Here is a 21,791-nt window from a genome sequence, read left to right as displayed (position 1 = left end):
TGATGGCTTCAGAACAATTTACCCCATTAGCGCCTTTCCCAGGGGAAAGCCTGTCCCCTGGAGAGGAAAGTATGAAGAGAAAGGATTGGAATTGCACCCGCCCCTTCAAAGCACTGTCTGCTCAAACTTTCCCTGACCTGTCCACCATCTGAACAAAGGCCCCACGGCCAGCTGGAGAGGGGCCTTGTTGATTACTCACAATTCCCTTTCCAAGAGGACAGGCGTTGATATGTTTTCTCTTGATAACACTGGCTCCTTTCGAGCAATAGGACTTCCTGTCTGATCAGAGAGCAATTACTGCACCTCCAAAGAGAAAACACTTTAAATAAATCCGGTTTTAGCCCTCCGTCCTTGATAATGGAGACGTTTGCTCACTAATCAACCACTGGCTCTGAGTTTAAGGAAGAGTGGGCATTTAGGACACCCCGTAAACCAAATCAATGTTTCCGGATTTGTTTAGTACAAGAGTCCAATGGCCAAAGGAGCCTTTCCCCAGGGAATCTGGACCCCTTTATGCCAGCCTGGGCATGGAGCTTCTGGTTTTCCTGCCCCCAATCCTTTCAGTATCTGAGGCCAGGGACCTGTGACGATCAAGGCCAAGATTTGGTCCACTTGGGGCAAGTCCAAGCTTATTCAGGTCAAACTCTGTGCCCTTTGAACTGTTTACATTAGGGGGTCACAAGGAAATTTGCATGAAGAAAGGTTGTCACCCAATATCCATCATTAACTACTGCATTTTTTCCCCACCTTGGGAGAATTTAAAAACAGAAAATTCTACCCCTAAATGAGCATTCCTACTAGAGATCATTAGTTGGCTTAACCCTCTTCTTTCCAGTATCTGCTGGGCTATCCCTCACCCCTTGCTTGCTCTTTTAAGACCAACAGAAGGATAAGAAGTGGACAATAATGTTAGTTAACATTTATATAGCACTTGCAGTGTGCCAATACTGCACCAAGCACTTTTCATATACTTAGGTGTGTGGTTTTCTCAAACACCTCAGTGACATAGGTACTATTATTGTTCCCAATTTGTTTTTTTTTTAACAAGGAAATTTTTTTTTTTTTTTTAGGTCATGCCCTGTAGCATGAGGGATCCTAGTTTCCCGACCAGGGATTGAACCCATGCCCCCTGCAATGGGAGCACAGAGTCTTAACCACTGGACCACAAAGGACGTCCCAATTCTTATTTTTAAATGAGATAACTGGGATACAAAGGAGTTCAGAAACTTTATCTCTCTCTCTCTCTTTTTTTTTTTTTTCCTTGGCTGTACCACACAGCTTGTGGGATCTTAGTTTCCCCAACCAGGGATTGAACCTGGGTCCTTGGCAGTGAAAGTCTAGATCCCTAACCACTGGACCACCAGAGAATTTCCAAGAAACTTTCTAAAGTTCAAATAGCTGATACATGGCAGGGCCAAATTCTGAACCCAGGAGATCTTGGCTGTGGATTCTGTGCTTGTAACCTATGCAGACTACCTTTCCAAACCATCATCCTCACTCCAAACATTGGCCTTCTCCTGTCTAACCCTGGCTCCATCCTTACCTCTTCCAGGGGATTTTCCTGAGCTCTTAGATTCCTGAAGGACAGGAACAGTAATCTTGTTCATCATTGCCTCCTGAGCACTTCGCACCTAATTGATGCTCAGAATAGTTATTGAATAAATATTATGAGTCATTGAGCACTGGCCCGAGGCGCTTCATCTCCTAAGGGCTGTTGTACCCTGTTACCACTCTACGTTGTAATCACTTGTCATGTGCTCACGACTGTTCTCACAAGTGAATGTCTTGCATCCTGGGATGGATGGCAAGATCTTCTGTCCTTCCTTTATAGGAAGCTCAGCCCTAAAGTGGTGCCCACTCAGAGTTATTATCTGGCTTTTGTCCACTTTCCTTTCTACTAGGTGTGGTAGGCTAAGTAATGACGCCTCAAAGTATACATATTTGAATCCTTAGATGGATATAGATGCTATATAGCAAAGGGGGGATTAAGTTCACAGATGGAGTTAATTACTGCCCTTGGGCTGGGGAGAGCAGCCTAATCCAGGTGAGCCCGGTGTGATCACGAGTCCTTGTACATGGGAATCAGACTCAAATTTGAAGACACTATGCTGCTGGTTTTGAAGATGGAGGAAGGGGCCAGGAGCCCGGAAGTTCAGACAGCCTCTAGACACCTTCCCAGAGCCTCCAGAAAGAAGGTTGCCCTTTAACACTTTGATTCTCATCAGGCTTCTGATCTACATAACGGTAAGACAATAGCTGAGTAGTGTTACCTTGGGAGTGTTGTTTTTTTTTTTCTTTTTGGGTGCTCTGTGTCTTCATGGCTCTTGTGCGGGCTTTCTCTAGTTGCAGCAAGTGGGGGTTACTCTTGGTTGCAGTTCTCATTAGTTGGCTTCTCTTGTTGTGGAGCACAGGCTCTAGGTGCGTGGGCTCAGTAGTTACTCTGTGGCATGTAGAAGTTTCTCAGACCAGGGATCGTCGCCTGTATTGCCAGGTGGATTTTTATCCACTGCACCACCAGGGAAATCCAATTGGTGATGTTTTAAGCCATTAAGTCTGCAGTAATTTGCTATAGCAGCCACGGGAAACAAATACGCTTGGTACTGAGGATACAGAGGTGAGCAAAACCAACATGATGTCTGCCCTTGACAGCTTACTGGATATTGCCACTGTCTTGGGGACTCTGGGTCTGGCTGGCAGTTCCTAAAGCACATTAGGTTCCAGAAGCATCTCTGGGACAGCAGGAACTCTGCCCTTTCTGGAGCCTGGAGCCTGTCGGTGGTGTTCAGAGCTCTCCTTGGCTCATCTGGTCACCTCTTTTGGCTGCCATATATTATTTTCTATGCGTTTGGGACTATACTGTTTTGCATAAGTACCTAATTTCATCCTGACCACAGCACTCTGAGAGAGGTATTTTTATCCCCATTTACCAGATGAAGAAACTGAGGCACCGAGAGGAAAAGTGACTTTCCTAAGAGCACACAAGTAGTTAGTGGCAGAGGTGAGCCCAAGACGTCTGACTCTGAAACCCACCCATACCATCAGCCACTCCGTTTTTGTCCCATCTTCGGCCTGCCAGCTTCACCGCACCTCTCTCCACCCCCATGCGTGTCTGAGGGCAGTTGCAGGGTCCACTCTGGCTTCTAATAATAGGGCGGAGTCCCTTGTTAGGGCAAACCCTGCTCCCACCCAGATGCACAAAGGGGTGCTTTTCTCGCGGAAGCCCAGTGAAGGCTGAGATGAGCAGGATGCTGAACGGCTCTTGAGAAGATGTCTTGGAGACAAGCCCTTGGCAGAGTGGGTAGACCAGGACAGCACCCGGTGGTAAAGAAGACCACATCTCAAGTGCAGGCTGAGGGCGATGGGCTGTGTTTCTGGGTGAGCTCTGGGCCCAGAAGTGGCCCCTAAGGAAGCCAAGATTCAGATCTACCCCACTGCAGGCCTTCACTCTAGGCAGCCTCATCTTTCTCCAGCCTTCGCCTCGGAGGCGGCTACATTTCTCTCAAGGCGATGTGACCTGCCGTCTAGACTCCAAGGGAAGAGAGGCTGGATGTGGGGACAGGGAAGGGAGGTGTTCTTAACAGCAACCGCAGCAGTACTAATAACAGCTACTATTTACTCAACATTAAAGGAATCCCGTTTAATCCTCAGAACATCCTTTGGGGTAGATTCTCTTATCACCACCACTTTGCCAATGGGGAAACTGAGGCTCAAAGAGAGGACTTCTCCAGCTCACACAACCAGAAAACAGAATCTGGTCTCCCCGGTTCCAAAGTCCATGCTGCCACAGGAGTCAGGGACACACAACTGAAATCATTAACTAGGTTGCCTGTCACCTTGACCTAAAATAGAACCGGGGAAAGGGCCGGTCTCCAGCCTGCTCCCACTTCTCCCACGATCGTGGCCGTGATGAGGCTCCCAGCTGCCTTGCTTGGGAACCTTGCCATGGGGCGTGGGACCGTCCGGCCAGCAAAGGGTGTGTGTCTGTGGGGCGAGCTGCCCTATCGCACTGGAGGGAGTGGGGAGGAAGTGACTCAATCATCAAAGGCCTGGTCTTCCTCCGGGAACTGTCCCTAATCACCATTATCCCACTACAATAATACCATTTCAGAGAGACTGTGAGCCGGGGCACTGTGTAGCCATGTAAACTGCTTCCTGTATCTGCCAAACCCAACAGCATTCGGCAATTAATAGAATCCAGCGAGGCCTCCCGCCCTGATAAGGCCGGGCAGCGCTGCTGCTGCTGGCCTTGTTGTTCAATGACGCATCGCCCTTGTGCTGCTAAGTCATTCTCTCTCCTCCCCGGCAGCATGGGGCCACAGTGGCCCGGGGTCCCTGGGAGGCAGGAAAGAGTCACACATACTCTGCTTGGTTTTGCCATTTTGTGGGGATGAAAATTATTTTTATTCTTCTGCTAAACAAAAGTCAATCCAGGCCACCCTAGGGTGCTGGAGGAGAAGAGGATGATTTGGGACTGGGCACAACCCTGGCACCCTAGATCAGGGATCCACAGATAAGTAGATGCTTCATGAGGTGGTGCAAGGGAAGAAGAGGTTAGAAAAAGTTAATACAACATGACCTCTAGATCATATCAGGATTTTTGGATTTTAAGAGCCTGTGTGTGCGTGCTAAGTTGCTTCACTTGCGTCCGACTCTTTGCAAACCTATGGACTATAGCCCGCCAGGCTCCTCTGTTCATGGGATTCTCCAGGCAAGAATACTGGAGTATGTTGCCATGCCCTCCTCCAGGGAATCTTCCCGACCCAGGGCTCAAACCCACGTCTCTTACATTTCCTGCATTGGCAGGCAGGTTCTTTACCACTAGCAACACCTGGGAAACCCATTAAGAACCTCAGATCCTTGTAAGAAACTGCCTTTAGGACATAGAGAAATGCTTTCGAAAAGGACCTAACCCCACATAAATTATCTGTGGTTCTATGGATGCAGTTGGGAGGTGACATTTCACAGTCCCAGGGCTCCCTGAATCTTGGAGGGAGCATGGTTTGACGGTGATGGCAGCTCAGAGCTACCTCCTGTCTGTGGCCCACGGCTGCAGTCCAATGTGGGTGGAAGCACCTTAAAATGCCGGGATGTAAAAGGTGCAGCTACAATGGAAAGGCATGGAGGTGCCTCAAAAAATTAAGGAAATTACCATATGATCCAAGCAATCCCACTACCGGGCATATATCCAGACAAAACTATAATTTGAAAAGATGCATGCAGCCCTCTGTTCATAGCAGCACTATTCACAATAACCAAGACATGGGAGCAACCTAAATGTCCTTGATGAATGGATAAAGACGATGTGGCACATATATACAATGGAATATTATTTAGCCATAAAAAGAAGGAAATCTTACCATTTGCGACAGCATAGATGGACCTAGAGGGTATTATGCTAAGTGAAATAAGTCAGACAGAGAAAAACAGATACTGTGTGATCTCACACATGGAATCTTAAAGCAAAAATCCAAAAAAACTCCCAAACTCAGAGATACAGAAAACAGATCTGTGGTGGTTGCCAGAGGTTAGTGGGGCGAAATGGGTGAAAGGAGTCAAAAGGTGCAAACTTCCAGTTAAAAAGCAAAGTCCCAGTGATGTAATATACAGCCTGATGACTATAGCGTATGATACTGGGTTGTACATTTGAAAGTTACTAAGAGAGTGAATCTTAAAAGTTCTTATCACAAGAAAAAAGAATGTGTAACTGTGTGTGGTGATGGATGTTAACTAGGCTTATCCTGTTGATCATTCCACAGTACATACAAATATCGAATCATTATGTTGTATACCTGAAACTAACATATGTCAATTAGCTCTCAATTAAAAAAAAACAAAACACCATTCTTCCCAGTTTTCTTTTTGGTGACCTGCAATGCGCCCTCCTTTCCTGTAAGTGGGGGAAGCATTGACTACTTAGTTTGACTCGCTTTGGACCTTTTAGCCAGATTCCCACAAAGTCATGGCTGGTCAAGTTGAAGGTGTGATTCTGACTCTTCTCCAGAGAGGGACTTCACACTTGCTCACTTTCCTCCTCTCAAGAATGATGCAAATGAAGGCAAAGGGATTTCCCCTCTCCCCAGCCAGGCCAGAAGAACCTTTGGGGAGGAGAGTGAGGCTAGAGGATGTGGGCGTTTAAAAACTGACTCTCACTTTGTAGGAAGACTCTCTCTTGGTGATTTGCAAATTGTACTCAAGTGTAGTAACTTCCCGGATTTGGGTGTTTTGTGTTGTTAGTGTTGCTGTTCTGGGTTAGGGCCCATTTCAATGAACTTCCTTGGGGGACATCACGTCATCATACTCCTGTAGTTATTATGCTCTAACAGAAGGGAGCAGGGAGGTAGAGAAGAAGGGAGCAGAGGTGAGGATGGGACCATAGCAGAGTGGGGAATAGTCTAAGATTTGAGTTCCAGATCTGCACTTCCTAGCTGTGCAATCTTGGGCAAGTTACTTCACATTCTTTTGTCTCCTGTCTCTAACAGGATAGTGATTAAAGGACTCCATGCCTCAGACTGCTGTAAGGGCTAAATGATATCATGCATGCAAAGTAGTTAATATAGTGCTTGGTGGATATAAGCACTCAATACCCACATACTGAACTGCTAATGGCTTTTATTGTGTAGTCATATTATCTCTGTCCCCCTACTCCCAGCATCCAGACCTTCCTCAGGAGCAGCAAGCGTATGTAACATCCCTTGTTATATATATGGTAGAATGAAATATAGGACCACATACCTTGCCCAGTCTTGAATACCTCCAAGGACAGAGGACTCACTACCTGACTAAGTGGCCCATTTAATTTTCAGAAAGTTCTGGCAGATGGACATTTCTTCTTTTCAGTGAATCAAAGGCTGTCTTTCTGAGGTCATTGCTTGTTTCTTGCTGTGCTCTCCAGAATCACAGGAAATTTAAATCTGATCTTTGGTCTACATGGAAAGTTCACATATTTGGAGAGAGTTGGCATACCCCTTCTGAGATGTCTCCATCTGAAAGGCTTGAGAGCCCTTAATGAGGTTGGCCACTCTTTTGGAGTTTTTTGTTTTGTTTTAGGAGGTTTTCGGTTTTTTTTCTTTTTGGAAGTTGTTCTCCCCTCATCACTTTCTCTCCAGTGAGAGGGTAAGATTAAAGAAAAACAACAATAGCAACAACAAGCCAGAAGACTCATTCACTTAGCAGAAAACACAGAGCAAGTTTCACATCTTTTGTTGTGGATATGAATCTCCATGTCTAGGCGCCGGAGCAGTTGGAGGTGGATGACTGATGGGAAGCGGTTCTGGGTACCAAGTACACGGCACTGTCCTGTGGCTGGTGGAGCAGTTCCTTCACCAGAAATGCTGGAGGAGCTTTACTGGAAAGGTAGGAGGGCCCCTCTGAAGTCGGGCTGTGGCTGGCCTCCCCAAGGCTCCAGAGCAGGTTGGGGTAGATAGCAACTGGACTGTGATATCAGGGGGCCTCAGGAAGGCCAGCGGTAATCTCTCAGGCCATACTGGATGAGCATCGAGGATCTGGGAAAGGGACACTACAGGCTTAGGTGTACTTGATTTGGGCCCAGGCGCTTACCTTCTCCCTCCTCTACATTCAATAGTTAGCTGCTTGGAAGATAATACTAGTCTGAATTCTGTCATACCTACTTCAAAGGGAATGACTCAGTTCGACTTTTAGTTGCTCCCTAACAAGGGTTTCAATCCAAATCTCTTGGTCCAATGTCATGTTGAACAATTATTACTATCACATACATTTGAGCCTTAAGTTGCTTTGCCCAGGCTTTTCTTTAATGTCTTAATAGAAGTACAGTTGATTTACAACGCTGTGTTAGTTTCAGGTACACAGCAAAGTGATTCAGTTTGAATTTGAATATATATGTTCTTTCTCAGATTCTTTTTCATTATAAGTTCTTAAAATATATTGACTATAGTTCCCTGTGCTATATAGTTAACCCTTGTTGTTTATTTTATATATAAAAGTGTGAATCTGTTCATCTCAACCTCCTGGTTCTACTTTAGTGAAAAATGTCATGGGTAATTTGATAGGGATCACATTAAATCTGTAGATTGCTTTGGGTAGTATGGCCACTTATTCTTAATTAACTTATTTATTTATTTTTGGTTGTGTTGGATCTTTGTTGCTGAGCACTGGCTTTGTCTAGTTGCACAGAGCAGGGGCTACTCTGTTGTGCTGTGCAGGCTTCTCATTTGGTGGCTACTCTTGCTGTGGAGCATGGGCTTTGGGTGCATGGGAATTGGGAGCTGGAGCACACAAGCTCAGTAGTTGTGGCTTGTGGGACCTAGAGCCCAGGCTCAGAAGTTGTGGTACACAGGCTTAGTTGCTCCACGACATGTGGAATCCTCCCAGACCAGGGACTGAACCCATATCCCCTGCATTGGCAGGTGGATTCTTACCCACTGTGCCACAAGGGAAGTCCAGTATGGCCATTTTAGCAATATTAACTCTAGCAATCCAAGAGCATGGACTATCTTTCCATTTCTTTCAATCATCTTCAGTTTCCTTTATTAATGTTTTATAATTTTCAGAGTATAAGTCTGTCAGCTCTTTGGTCAGGTTTATCCCTAGGTATTTTTTTTAACATGATTTTTAAAGTTTTTTTTTTTTTTTTTTTTTTTTACTTTCTCTTCTTTCATTGTGCATGTAAAGAAATGCAACAGATTTCTGCATATTAATCTTCTATCCTGCTACCTTGCTGAATTTTCTTATCAGTTCTAATAGCTTTTGTGTGGCGTCCCTAGGGTTTTCTATATAGAGTATCATGTCATTGCATTTAATGACAGTTTTACCTCTTTCTTTCTAGTCTGGATACCTTTTCTTTCTTTCGCGTGGCTGTAGCTAGGACTGCCAATACAGTATTATGCTGAATAGAAGTGGTGGTACTGCTTTGCCTAGGGTTTTGCATTACCTCTCGGACAAATACCCATTTCCTTTACTCTTACACAAATACCACACTCACAGCACTTCTGACACGAGATGTATGAATTTATTCCTACACCAACCAGTTCTCTGACCAGCTGGATATCCTACAGTTCAATTCAGTCCTGATCTCATGGACTGTAGCCCACTAGGCTACTCAGTCTATGGAATTCTCCAGGCAAGATTACTAGAGCAGGTTGCCATTTCCTCCTCCAGGGGATCTTCCCCACCCAGGGGTTGAACTTGGGTCTCCTGCATTGCAGGCAGATTCTTTACTGTCTGAGCCACCAGGGAAGCCCATCTACGTGGAATTAGCATCAAATCCCACAAGTTAAGGGCTCAGTCCCACAGACTGACCCTACTTCAGACACCAATCGCCAGTTCCAGTTTGTCTCTGGCATTTCTGACCAACTGGCTGTAAAGTGGGGTTTAATAATTTGCTAGGACAGTTCACAGAACTCAGAGAAACACTTAGGTTTACCAGCTTACTATGTAATAAAGAAAACAATAGACGATATGGATGAATAACCAGATGAAGAGCTTCATAAGGTAAGGTCTAGAAGGGTCCCAAGCACAGGAACTTCTGTGCCTGTGGACTTGGGCTGCTCCACCCTCTCTGCAAAATATGTGTTCACAGCCCTGGAAGCTCTTCAAATCCTGTACTTTGAGGATTTTTATGGAGGCTTCATTACAGAGGCACAATGGATCATTAGCTCAGTGTCCAGCTCTTGCCCACTTCCTGGAGGATGGAAGATGGGGCTGAAAGTTTCAAGCTTCTAATCATGGCTTGGTCTCTCTGGTGACCAGCCCCCATCTAGGAGCCCATCAAGAGTTGCCTTATTAGAAAACCTATCACCCCAGAAATTCCTAGAGATTTGGGAACTCTGTGTCTGTCAACATAAGCAAACCAAAACCTAAATCTGTAAATGCCTCATGGTTAAGAAATCAAAACACAAGGACCACAAATCATACATACCCAACTGGGCTTTCCCAAATCAGCCAATTGCTTTAGCCAATCAAATAATACCCTTGCTTTATTCCACCTCAGTTCAGTAGCCTCCTTGTTTAATCAGTTTAACAAATGTATCTGTGACCAAATAATTTCAGAAGTGATAATTATCAAAATCTTGAATCTTGTTTGCATCTTCTACATTAATATATATGTATATACGTTTAGTGTGGGATGGATATGCCTGGACCTGATAAAACCCTTAAAATTCTCCTCTTCATCTTGAGACTTTCCTGCTTCGTTACATTCAGTCACACGCTCTCTACCCTCGACCACCTGCCCTTCTTTATTCACCTTTGGTATTCAGTGCTCTTCATAACCCAGTCCATCGTGAACCTTGTCTCATTCATTCATTCATCTACCCATTCATTCCATAAATTCAACTGAACCATGTTTATTAAATTCAATCAACTGTTATTGATAGTCTGTTAAGCATGGTTCTAAGGGGAATATAGCTCTAAGCAAGACAAACATTGTCCCTATCCAGAAATTTAAACTAGACTGGTAGGGATAGGAGGGTAATGAGTGGATTGGAGACAGCCAATAAGCAAACAAATGGATGATAGTAATAAACTATCAATTTTATTTGAAGAAAAATAAGTGAGGGTAAGGAACTTGAGTGTGGCTGGAGGACTGGTGCTCTTTTTAGATACAGTGTCTAGAGAAGGCCTTTCTCAGGAGGCCACATTAAAGCAAAGACATGAACTATATCAGTGAATCAGCCACGTGTGATGGCAGAGAGTTCCAGGCAGAAGGACCAGCCAGTGCAAAGGCCCTGAGGTAGGCTGGGTTGAGTGGGTTGGAAGCAAAGTGGACAAGGAGACTGTGTTAGATGTTAAGATCAAAGAGATGGGGTGGAGAGGGCAGGATATGGAAGACTTGGTCAAGACTCAACTCCTCTGCTTTCCAGTATGTTCCTTCAGCTGCTCATTTGCAAATCCTGCCATAGTGTAGGAGGCACTTAATGTCTGACTGGCTCATTAAGCAGCAGTAGCAGTTTGCAGAATACCAAGGGGCGTCACGGATCTGCCGACACCTCCCTCGGACACACATCGCTTGCCAGGGCCAGCCAGGCGCAAATTGCCTCACTAACCAGCCACTGCCTGCCAATTTCAGCAAAGGCCTTCTCGGCGCCCCCTTGGCTTTGCTTCTCAAAGAGTCCACTCGCTGCCCACAAGTTTCCTCTGAAATGCCCTTGCCCCTGTCTTTTTCTGACCACACAACTGTGAGCCTCATGTATTCTGCCTTGACTGGTATTGCAGGGTACAAACCAAACTTGTTGCTTTCACTGCTTGGTAATATTTTGACTCAGTATTCTGAGTCAGACTCTTAAAGTATTCTGACTCTTAAATCATGTAGTCAGCAGGTGTTGAGTGAATATAACTCAATTCAGAATGCTCCTAGTTTAGAAGTCCAGGGTGAATTATAAACATTTTTCCCATGAATGGACCTTCTTTGACTTTTGTGAGAAGTGTTGGGGGTTCATGGGCCTGTAGTTAAATGTAACCAATGACATTTTTACTGAGCACCTCTCAATATCTGGCATTCTCTGAAGCACTGGTAAAACTGTGAAGAGGCACACCAGATCCCCTGGGGAGGAACTTACAGTGGGGAGGAGAACGGGCAACAAACAAACAATAAATGATCAAGGCATGTTTGGATTGTGACAAATAATCCTGGGGAAACAAACAAGGTGGGAGAGTGGCTGGGGCAGACATTTTCATGGAGTGGGTGGTCTAGGGTGGCCTCTGTGAAGATGGCTTCTGAGACTAGATCTCAATAAAAATGAGGAGCCAGCCATGAATTTCCAGCAGATGTAACAAAGTTCAAAGGCACTGAGGTAGGAATGGCTTAGTCTTTGGAGAAACAAAGGAGAGTGGATGCCCAGGGCAGGTGTATAAAGTCCAGTGAACCATTGTTAACAGGCTTGGATTTTAAGTGCAATAGGGAAGCACTGCAGGAATCTTCAGCAAAGGAATGATGAACAGTCCACTGTGGCTGCCAGGTGAAAAAGCCATCAACAATCAGCCCTGACATTTGTACAATGCTTTTCCATTTACAAAGCCCTTCCTTATTGCCTTGAAAATTCCATGGACGGAGGAACCTGGTAGGCTACAGTCCATGGGGTTGCAAAGAGTCGGACATGACTGAGCGACTTCACTTTCTTTCACTTTCCTTATTGGCAATTTCAAAATCATCACAATACCAAATGAAATTCACAGAATAATTCTTGTTTTATGGATGAAAAGCTGAGGCTCAGACTCATTCAAGTGACTAAAGGCAGCTAAAATAACCAACAAGTGACAGGACTCAGATGAAAGTACAGCCAGCTCTCTGTTGCCACAGGTTCTGCATCTGCAGTTTCAAACAACCCTGGATTGAACACAAGTGGAAAACTTCCAGAAAGTTCCAAAAAGCAAAACTTGAATTTGCCTCACACCTGCAACTATTTACACAGTATTTACATTGTATTTACAATTATTTGTTGTTGTTGTTCAGTCGCTCAGTCGTGTCTGACTCTTTGTGACCCCACGGACTGCAGCATACCAGGCTTCTCTGTCCTTCACCATCTCCTGGAGCTTGTTCAAATTCATGTCCACTGAGTCAGTGGTGCCATCCAACCATCTCATCCTCTGTCGTCCCTGTCTCCTCCTGCCTTCTGTCTTTCTCAACTTCAGGGTCTTTCCCAATAAGTCGGCTCTTCTTATCAGGTGGCCAAAGTATTGGAGCTAGCATTTATAATGTATTAGGTATTATGAGTAATTCAGAGATTATTTTAAAGGAGGATGTGCACACCCAGGTGGGAAAACCCTCTTTCTTTGAGAAAGGTACTGTTATTATCAACTTATACATGAAGACACTAAGGCTCAGAGATGATACTAAGGAGCAAATGACTCTAACATCCTTGCTCTTAATCTCCGCTGTACTTCCTTCTTTTGGGAGACAGAGTATCTTTGCTTTTTCAGCCTTGATATTTGACCCTTAAGTGTTAAATCAAAATGTTTTCTGTTAGGAACACATGGAAGAGCCTTACAAAATTCCCTGAAAGGAATCATCAATCCATTGGTTCATCCATCCATCCACCATAGCAACCATCTTTCCCTCTGGTTTATGCCAAGTTATTAAGAAAGAATGGTGGGCAGGGTAAGAGCAGGAATATTTGAATGAGCTACTGCCCTGCTTTCCCCTGAATTAACCCCTTGGCCCCTCTAGAAGAGACTGAAATGTTTCAGGATGGCTATGAAAACAGACTCTTGCCTCCCTTCTCTTCTTTGTCACTGCTTCTCTTCACCCATGGCTGGCCCTGGAAAAGCAGCTGTGAATCTACTTGGGCTGGAGCTTCTGTCTAACTTGTCATCCTAGGGAGACAACGTGTATGTCAGAAACATACACTCAGATGTGCAATTTGTTGCTCATCTGGATGAGTGGTGCCCACTGGGTCAGTGAGGCAGAAATGACCACAGCTGTGGTGCAGTGGAGACGTCAAAGGACCATATGGGCGTTTTTCTTCTGCAACACACCTTGACGAGTTCCTTAACCTCTGAGCCTCGGTTTCTTTTTTTGTTTACTAGGACAGAATTTTCCTTTTTCCTTGCCTCCTTTTTCTTCTCCAGCACAAAGCCTCTGGTATGGAAGAGGTCTTTAGTGAGACAGAACAGAAAGATTGAGACTTGGTTAAGCTAATAACAAATCAAAATGAAACTGATCAGTTGAGCTGGATAACATCAGCTAGAGCCACATCTGTTAGTCCTGTAGATACTCCACTCTAGACTCACGCAGGTAAAGCACGGGTAACCAAATAAAATGCCTGGAAGGACCAGGCAGGAAATACACATGAATGCCATTGGAGACAGCACCATCTACACCACAGGAAAAGTGCCTTGAGGAGCTCAGGCACATAGACCCGCCTCAAGAGGCAGGTGTGATTCAGTTCTGAGCCATTGTTGCCATGTGGCAACACAGGTTCATTGCTGATGAACCATTCCAGTTTTCAAAGAACACCTGAAATTCTGATTTTTATGCAAAATCTCCTTATTATAAACATTACCTACTCTGTCTACTTTTCTTGTCTTTATAATTTTATTTATTTATTTTCTTTATTTTGGCTGCATGCAGGCTTTCTCTAGTTGCAGCAAGCAGAGGCTGTTCTCCAGTTGCAGTGTGAGGGCTTTTCATTGCAGCGGCTTCTCTTGTTGTGGGACATGGACAAGGACACGTGGGCTTCCGTAGTTGCAGCACATGGGCTCAGTAACTGTGGCACAGGGGCTTGGTTGCTCTGTGGGATCCTCCTGGACCAGGGATCGAACTGGTGTCCCCTGCATAGCAAGGCTGACTCCCAACCACTGGACTACCAGGGAAGCCCTCTGTCCACTCTTCGAAAACAGTGTGGGGCCATAGAACATGCTGTGTTAAGGGGAAACACTTCCCTTCTTGATGATTCCTCCCAAAAGGAGGCATCTATAAAAACCAAACTTACATTTAGCAAAGGGAAAGTGGGGGGAGAAGTAAAATAAGAGTTTGGGATTAACAGATACACATGACTAAATATAAAATAGATAAACAATAGGGCCCTACGGTACAGCACGGGGAACTATACTCAATATCCTGCAATAAACCAAAGTGGAAAAGAATATGAAAAAGAATACATATAACTGAATCACTTTGCTGTATAGTAGAAATTACACAACATTGTAAATCAACTATACTTCAATAAAAAAATAAAAACACCGTTGGCCTCTGCCCCACTCTTCATTCATTCTTCCTCAGGTAGGACAAAATAACTTACCTGATTGATGGGTTTGGAAGAAGGCACTGGGTTATAAGAAAGAACCAGGTATTTGTAACCCCAGTGCCTTTTCTCTCCCTTTCCCTTGGGAGCTACCCACCCAAGGATTCTGCCCTGATGAAGGCCAGCCTACCCCAGTCCAGCGTGGGCAAGTCTCTAATCTGGGATTCTGTAGTAGGAACCCTATCTGCCCACTGCTATAAGCCATATTCCCCCAACATCCACTTTATTGTTAAGGTGATACATCACTTCCATCAGCATACTCTTTGGTCTTACTTCTCAGTGGGTTCATAGTTCAAGCAGGAAAAAAGAAATCCTAATTACTGGGTCTACCTCCAGGAGTCAGCTCTGGTCCCAGGTCTTACATTTGCTTCCTCTAACAACAAACTAAATCTTTGAATGCAGGATTGTAACTTCTATATCCCATGAGAATGAAGGCAGGAGTGTGCTTAGAAACCTGAAGATTGGGCTTCCCTGAAGGCTCAGTGGTAAAGAGTCTGCCTGCCAATGCAGGAGACACGGGTTTTATCCCTGATCTGGGCAGATCCCATGTGACGCTAAGCCCATGTGCCACAACTACTGAGCCTGTGCTCTAGAGCCCAGGAGCTGCAACTACTGAGCCCATGTGCCAGAACTACTGAAGCTCGTGTGCCCTGCAGCCTGTGCTCTGCAACAAGAGAAGCCACCACAATGAGAAGCATGAGCATCTCAACTAGAGAGTCGCCCCCACTCGCTATTAGAGAAAAGCTGGCACAGCAGCAAAGACCCAGCACAGTCAAAACTAAATATAAATAAATAAAATAAAATTATTCTTTAAAGTATTCCTTTCTTTAAAAAGAAAAAGAAACTTGAAGATCTTTTGGTGATTCTTTGGATGGAGCTTGGAGAGATGGGTAGAGAAGATTGAAGGGATTATGGGAAGTAAGAGAAGATGGAAAGAAGATTCAAAAAGAGAGTCACTGGACACCCATCAGAGGAGGACACTGCATGGAACAGAGGTGAGTCAGTGAGAAAAATACAGAATATTTTGTACCATCTTCTGAACATCATTTGTGTTCAGGATCACCTAACAGTAAGGTTATTTTCTTTCAGGTAAAGGTCTGTACTTACACACCCTTCCTAGGGGTAACATGAAAATAATAACATCTCTCATGCCTCCTTCACAAGGTTGAAAGGATCAAATGAGTTATCTTTGGAGAATCTGACTGTAAGACCCTGTTATCTGTATCATCAATAACGTAATTCAAGATGCCAAGAAGAGGCAAACTTACTTATTCTGAAACTCACTTTCCAAAACCCTAGAGAACTAAAATCAGATGTTCTTTTCTTGAGAATGATTTAACAGCCATTGGGAACAAGAAAAACTAATACCTAGAAAAAAGGTTAAACGGCAAAGTAAACCATTTTGAGACTCATTCATTGAACATGTATTGAGCATTTACTATGCCCCTGTCACTGATATGGGAACTGGGCATGCAAAATTGAATAAGCACCCTGAACAAAGAGAGGTTTTAGTGGTGGCAATTTCCAGCAATTCAACGTGCTGTATTTTTGTTTTGTCTGATTTTAACTGAAAGTACATTTTTAAAGAATGTTTGGGAATTATAGCCCTACAATAAAATAAGTTTTGTTTCACTTCCCTTAGCTGTTGTTTCATGACAACACTGACCTTCTGACCAGAAGCAAAATTCTGGCCTTTCTAAATATCCCGTATTGGCTGGGCTTAATGGGTTTTCAAAATAAATGGATTGCATTTCTCAACCTGTCAAAACATAGAGCATGAAGGCTTTTTCGAACTTGAAAGGCCTGCTCTGAGCATGGATTCAGAGTCCACCGTCTGAGCCAGGGAGCCGAGAGCCAGCTTATCAGCAACCTGTTATTTTTGATGGAAGCAAAGGTGACCAGGACAAAGAAATGAGCTCAGGGAGGTCAGACTAACTTAAACATGATGTCACCCAGGGCAATCAATGCATCAGAGGCCTTGGATTCTCTCAGAAGGGAATTTTAGAGGATTTTAACTGAGGCAGAAATCTAAGCCCCACCTGGCAGTTCCTGTAGGATGGTCTTCAGGAGGAGTTCAGAAAAGGGATGGCCCCACTTGGAAGATCAGCCCAGGTGCTGATGAGTAAGTCCAGGGCTAACTATAAAACGATGGGCTGTGTTATTATTAACAATGGAAGTATGGGAAGATGCTTCAGTGATAGACCAGCCCAGCTCCACTCCATTTTTTTAAGTATCTTTACGTTTTTAGAAAAAGATTTACTTATTTGGCTGTGTCCAGTCTTAATTGTGGCACACATGGTCTTTGTTGCATCACATTGGATCTTTCATCATGGCACAGGGACTCTCTGGTTGTGGCCCGTGAGCTCCAGAGCATGTAGGCTTAAGTAATTGTGGCATGAAGGCTTAGTTCCTCAGTGGCATGTGGGATCTTAGTTCCCTGACCAGGGATCCAACCCACATCTCCTACATGGCAAGGCAGATTCGTAACCACTGGACCACAGGGAAGTCCCTCCACTACTTTCTATCTGTGTAACAAGGCCTCAGGCTCCCCATTTGTGAAATGACAACAAAGGGCTGCCACACAGGGCTGCCATATGATCACATATAACAACTGGGTAGATAAGTCCCTCCTGGAAATGAAAGCCCAAAGCAGCTCTTCCTGACCCTCAGACTGGCTGCTGCGGGGTCACACCCAGGTCCTCGGCAAGGTCAAGAGAGGCTCCTTATGTATTAAGAAATGCCCAAACTGGGTCAAGCAGAAATTGTAATACTTTAATGGCTGAATTTTCCTGACTCTTTTCCACATCTCATTTGGAGATGAATGTGAGGCTCTGTGACTGAGGCCTTTGCAAAACCGCTCCCTCCCACTTTGCCCCCACCTGAGACCCTGTTCTCGGTGTATAATTGAGAGGCCCTTGGGAGTGTTGGGGCTTGTCCCCCAGGACTTCTCCCCACTATCTTATAGGCTGTGTAACAACTTTTAAGTATCTGATCCCAAAGTATGAGGGGGAAGAGAGACTCCCAGAGACCATCACTCTGGGAAGAGACACGAAAGCCCTCACCAAGCAGGGGCTTCCTCTGCAGGAAGTGTTTTATTTCACAATTAACAAAGGCAAAGAGAACCCTTTCTAGGATACGTTTTTCCCTCAAGGCCACAGGGTTTAAAACTCTCTGCCTGCCAGCCATTGCTCTGTATGAATTAGAGGAGCCAATGATTGGGGCAATATGTGCCAGCTCTGTTGAAATAAACTTCATGGAGTTCATCTGCATCTTTCTCCAAAGGGATGGGGGCTCTTGTCAAGGTCAGCAAGAAGCATCATTTTATGATTCAGCACAGATCCAGAGACCAAAAGGAGGTGTGTAGGGGAGTGGTGGGGTGAGCAGGGAGCCAAGGAGAAGAAAGGAAGGGGGGAAGGAGGCAGGCAGTCAATTACTAACTCTACCTGACCACAACCAACAGCTCATCCAAGACACTTGCAGAGTGGGTCTGGGGATGACAGGAGGCACATGAGAATCCAGCTCAGACCATGCTGTATTAGTGGTGCAGGAATCCACTGAAGTAATTCCACATATCCATCTTGCTGGCTCTGGATCCCAACAGATCACTGAAAGAACATCAAGAGCTGTCCCTGGTGTTGGCCATTACAAGATAGAAGGGTCTCTAGAAGGGTCTCCAAGCCAGGATGTGAAATAAACCATGAACAAATGCCCACAGACAAAGCCCTGACCAATGAACAACCTGGGAGCTACAATGGCATAAACCAGAGGGGGTGGATGTGGCTGGTTTATATGCTTCTAACTCTTTGGTACTGTGATTGTGAGCCAGGGAGCAATGTTTGTAGCACATTGAACTAGAAAAGGACAGTCTACAGTGTTCCCAAGTTTGCCTTCTTATTAATTATCACCATCACCTTGACCTTCACCACTACCATTTTTATGGTCATTATTGGCCATTTTCATCATTATTCCTTGCCTGTATACAGTCTCTCACAATTGACAGAGAACTTCTGCATCTACTCTGATAATTTTAGCATTACAGTAGCTCTCTGAAGTGGGGAGGGTACCCCATTCTCCCAATGTGTAAACCAAGGTTTATTGAAGGTAAATTGCTGGCCCTAAGTCATACTCTGGTTTCTTGTAAGTATTGTCAACTTATAACACTACAAATTTCCTCTGAGAATGATATTGAAATATTTAACAACTGATAAGACATAGGTAACATCTATTTCTGCTTTATTGACTATGACAAAGCCTTTGACTGTGTGGATCACAATAAACTGTGGAAAATTTTTCAAGAGATGGGAATACCAGACCACCTCACCTGCCTCTCGAGAAACCTGTGTGCAAATCAAGAAGCAACAGTTAGAACTGGACATGGAACAACAGACTGGTTCCAAATAGGAAAAGGAGTACATCAAGGCTGCATATTGTCACCTTGCTTATTTAACTTCTATGCAAAGTACATCACAGTAATCCAAGTCTATGCTCCAGCCAGTAACGCTGAAGTAGCTGACGTTGAATGGTTCTATGAAGACCTACAAGACCTTTTAGAACTAACACCCCCAAAAGATGTCCTTTTCATTATAGGGGACTGGAATGCAAAAGTAGGAAGTCAAGAAACACCTGGGGTAACAGGCAAATTTGGCCTTGGAATACGAAATGAAGCAGGGCAAAGACTAATAGAGTTTTGCCAAGAAAATGCACTGGTCATAACAAACACCCTCTTCCAACAACACAAGAGAAGACTTTATACATGGACATCACCAGATGGTCAACACCAAAATCAGATTGATTATATTCTTTGCAGCCAAAGATGGAGAAGCTCTATACAGTCAGCAAAAACAAGACCAGGAGCTGACTGTGGCTCAGATCATGAGCTCCTTATTGCCAAATTCAGACTGAAATTGAAAAAAGTAGGGAAAACCACTAGACCATTCAGGTATGACCTAAATCAAATAACTTATGATTATACAGTGGAAGTGAGAAATAGATTTAAGGGCCTAGATCTGATAGATAGAGTGCCTGATGAACTATGGAATGAGGTTTGTGACATTGTACAGGAGACAGGGATCAAGACCATCCCCAATGGAAAAGAAATGCAAAAAGGAAAATGGCTGTCTGGGGAGGCCTTACAAATAGCTGTGAAAAGAAGAGAAGAGAAAAGCAAAGGAGAAAAGGAAAGATATAAGCATCTGAATGCAGAGTTCCAAAGAATAGCAAGAAGAGATAAAAAAAGCCTTCTTCAGCGATCAGTGCAAAGAAATAGAGGAAAACAACAGAATGGGAAAGACTAGAGATCTCTTCAAGAGAATTAGAGATACCAAGGGAACATTTCATGCAAAGATGGGCTTAATAAAGGACAGAAATGGTATGGACCTAACAGAAGCAGAAGGTATTAAGAAGAGATGGCAAGAATACACAGAAAAATTGTACAAAAAAGATCTTCACGACCCAGATAATCATGATGGTGTGATCACTGACCTAGAGCCAGACATCCTGGAATGTGAAGTCAAGTGGGCCTTAGAAAGCATCACTATGAACAAAGCTAGTGGAGGTGATAGAATTCCAGTTGAGCTATTTCAAATCCTGAAAGATGATGCTGTGAAAGTGCTGCAGTCAATATGCCAGCAAATTTGGAAAACTCAGCAGTGGCCACAGGACTGGAAAAGGTCAGTTTTCATTCCAATCCCAAAGAAAGGCAATGCCAAAGAATGCTCAAACTACCACACAATTGCACTCATCTCACACGCTAGTAAAGTAATGCTCAAAATTCTCCAAGCCAGGCTTCAGCAATATGTGAACCGTGAACTTCCTGATGTTCAAGCTGGTTTTAGAAAAGGCAGAGGAACCAGAGATCAAATTGCCAACATCCGCTGGATCATGGAAAAAGCAAGAGTTCCAGAAAAACATCTATTTCTGCTTTATTGACTATGCCAAAGCCTTTGACTGTGTGGATCACAATAAACTGTGGAAAATTCTGAAAGAGATGGGAATACCAGACCACCTGACCTGCCTCTTGAGAAATTTGTATGCAGGTCAGGAAGCAACAGTTAGAACTGGGCATGGAACAACAGACTGGTTCCAAATAGGAAAAGGAGTACGTCAAGGCTGTATATTGTCACCCTGCTTATTTAACTGCTATGCAGAGTACATCATGAGAAACGCTGGGCTGGAAGAAACACAAGCTGGAATCAAGATTGCTGGGAGAAATATCAATAACCTCAGATATGCAGATGACACCACCCTTATGGCAGAAAGTGAAGAGAAACTAAAAAACCTCTTGATAAAAGTGAAAGTGGAGAGTGAAAAAGCTGGCTTAAAGCTCAACATTCAGAAAACGAAGATCATGGCATCTGGTCCCATCACTTCATGGGAAATAGATGGGGAAACAGTGGCTGACTTTATTTTTCTGGGCTCCAAAATCACTGCAGATGGTGACTGCCGCCATGAAATTAAAAGACACTTACTCCTTGGAAGGAAAGTTATGACCAACCTAGATAGCATATTCAAAAGCAGAGACATCATTTTGTCAACAAAGGTCCTTCTAGTCAAGGCTATGGTTTTTCCAGTGGTCATTTATGGATGTGAGAAGTGGACTATAAAGAAAGCTGAGTGCTGAAGAATTGATGCTTTTGAACTGTGGTGTTGAAGAGGACTCTTGAGAGTCTCTTGGACTGCAAGGAGGAGATCCAACCAGTTCATCCTAAAGGAGATCAGTCCTGGGTGTTCATTGGAAGGACTGATGCTGAAGCTGAAACTCCAATACTTTGGCCACCTGATGCAAAGAGCTGACTCGTTGGAAAAGACCCTGATGCTGGGAAAGATTGAGGGCAGGAGGAGAAGGGACGACAGAGGATGAGATGGTTGGATGGCATCACTGACTCAATGGACATGGGTTTGGGTAGGCTCCACGAGTTGGTGATGGACAGGGAGGCCTGGCATGCTGCGGTTCATGGGGTCGCAAAGAGTCAGACAGGACTGAGCAACTGAACTGAACTGAAGACATAGGTACTGACTAGGCAGGACAGACAAACAATGAATGGATGTGGCCATTCTCATTCATATAGTTGAATA

The 21,791-nt window shown here is 44.3% G+C and overlaps 1 long non-coding RNA gene across 1 annotated transcript in view; it reads left to right on the top strand.

Moving 5' to 3' along the window:
• The first annotated feature begins 2,106 nt into the window (after window positions 1-2,106).
• The window catches only part of LOC123329729, a 29,502-nt gene continuing 9,817 nt past the window's right edge, over window positions 2,107-21,791 (top strand). The window contains exons 1-2 of the long non-coding RNA XR_006545269.2: window positions 2,107-2,244; window positions 15,553-15,712. This is a non-coding gene — a long non-coding RNA (uncharacterized LOC123329729). The remainder of the gene's footprint in view (window positions 2,245-15,552; window positions 15,713-21,791) is intronic.

The sequence above is a fragment of the Bubalus bubalis genome, chromosome 16 (genome assembly GCF_019923935.1).
Source record: "Bubalus bubalis isolate 160015118507 breed Murrah chromosome 16, NDDB_SH_1, whole genome shotgun sequence".
Lineage (NCBI taxonomy): Eukaryota > Metazoa > Chordata > Mammalia > Artiodactyla > Bovidae > Bubalus > Bubalus bubalis.
This window is presented reverse-complemented; position numbering and strand designations above follow the sequence as displayed.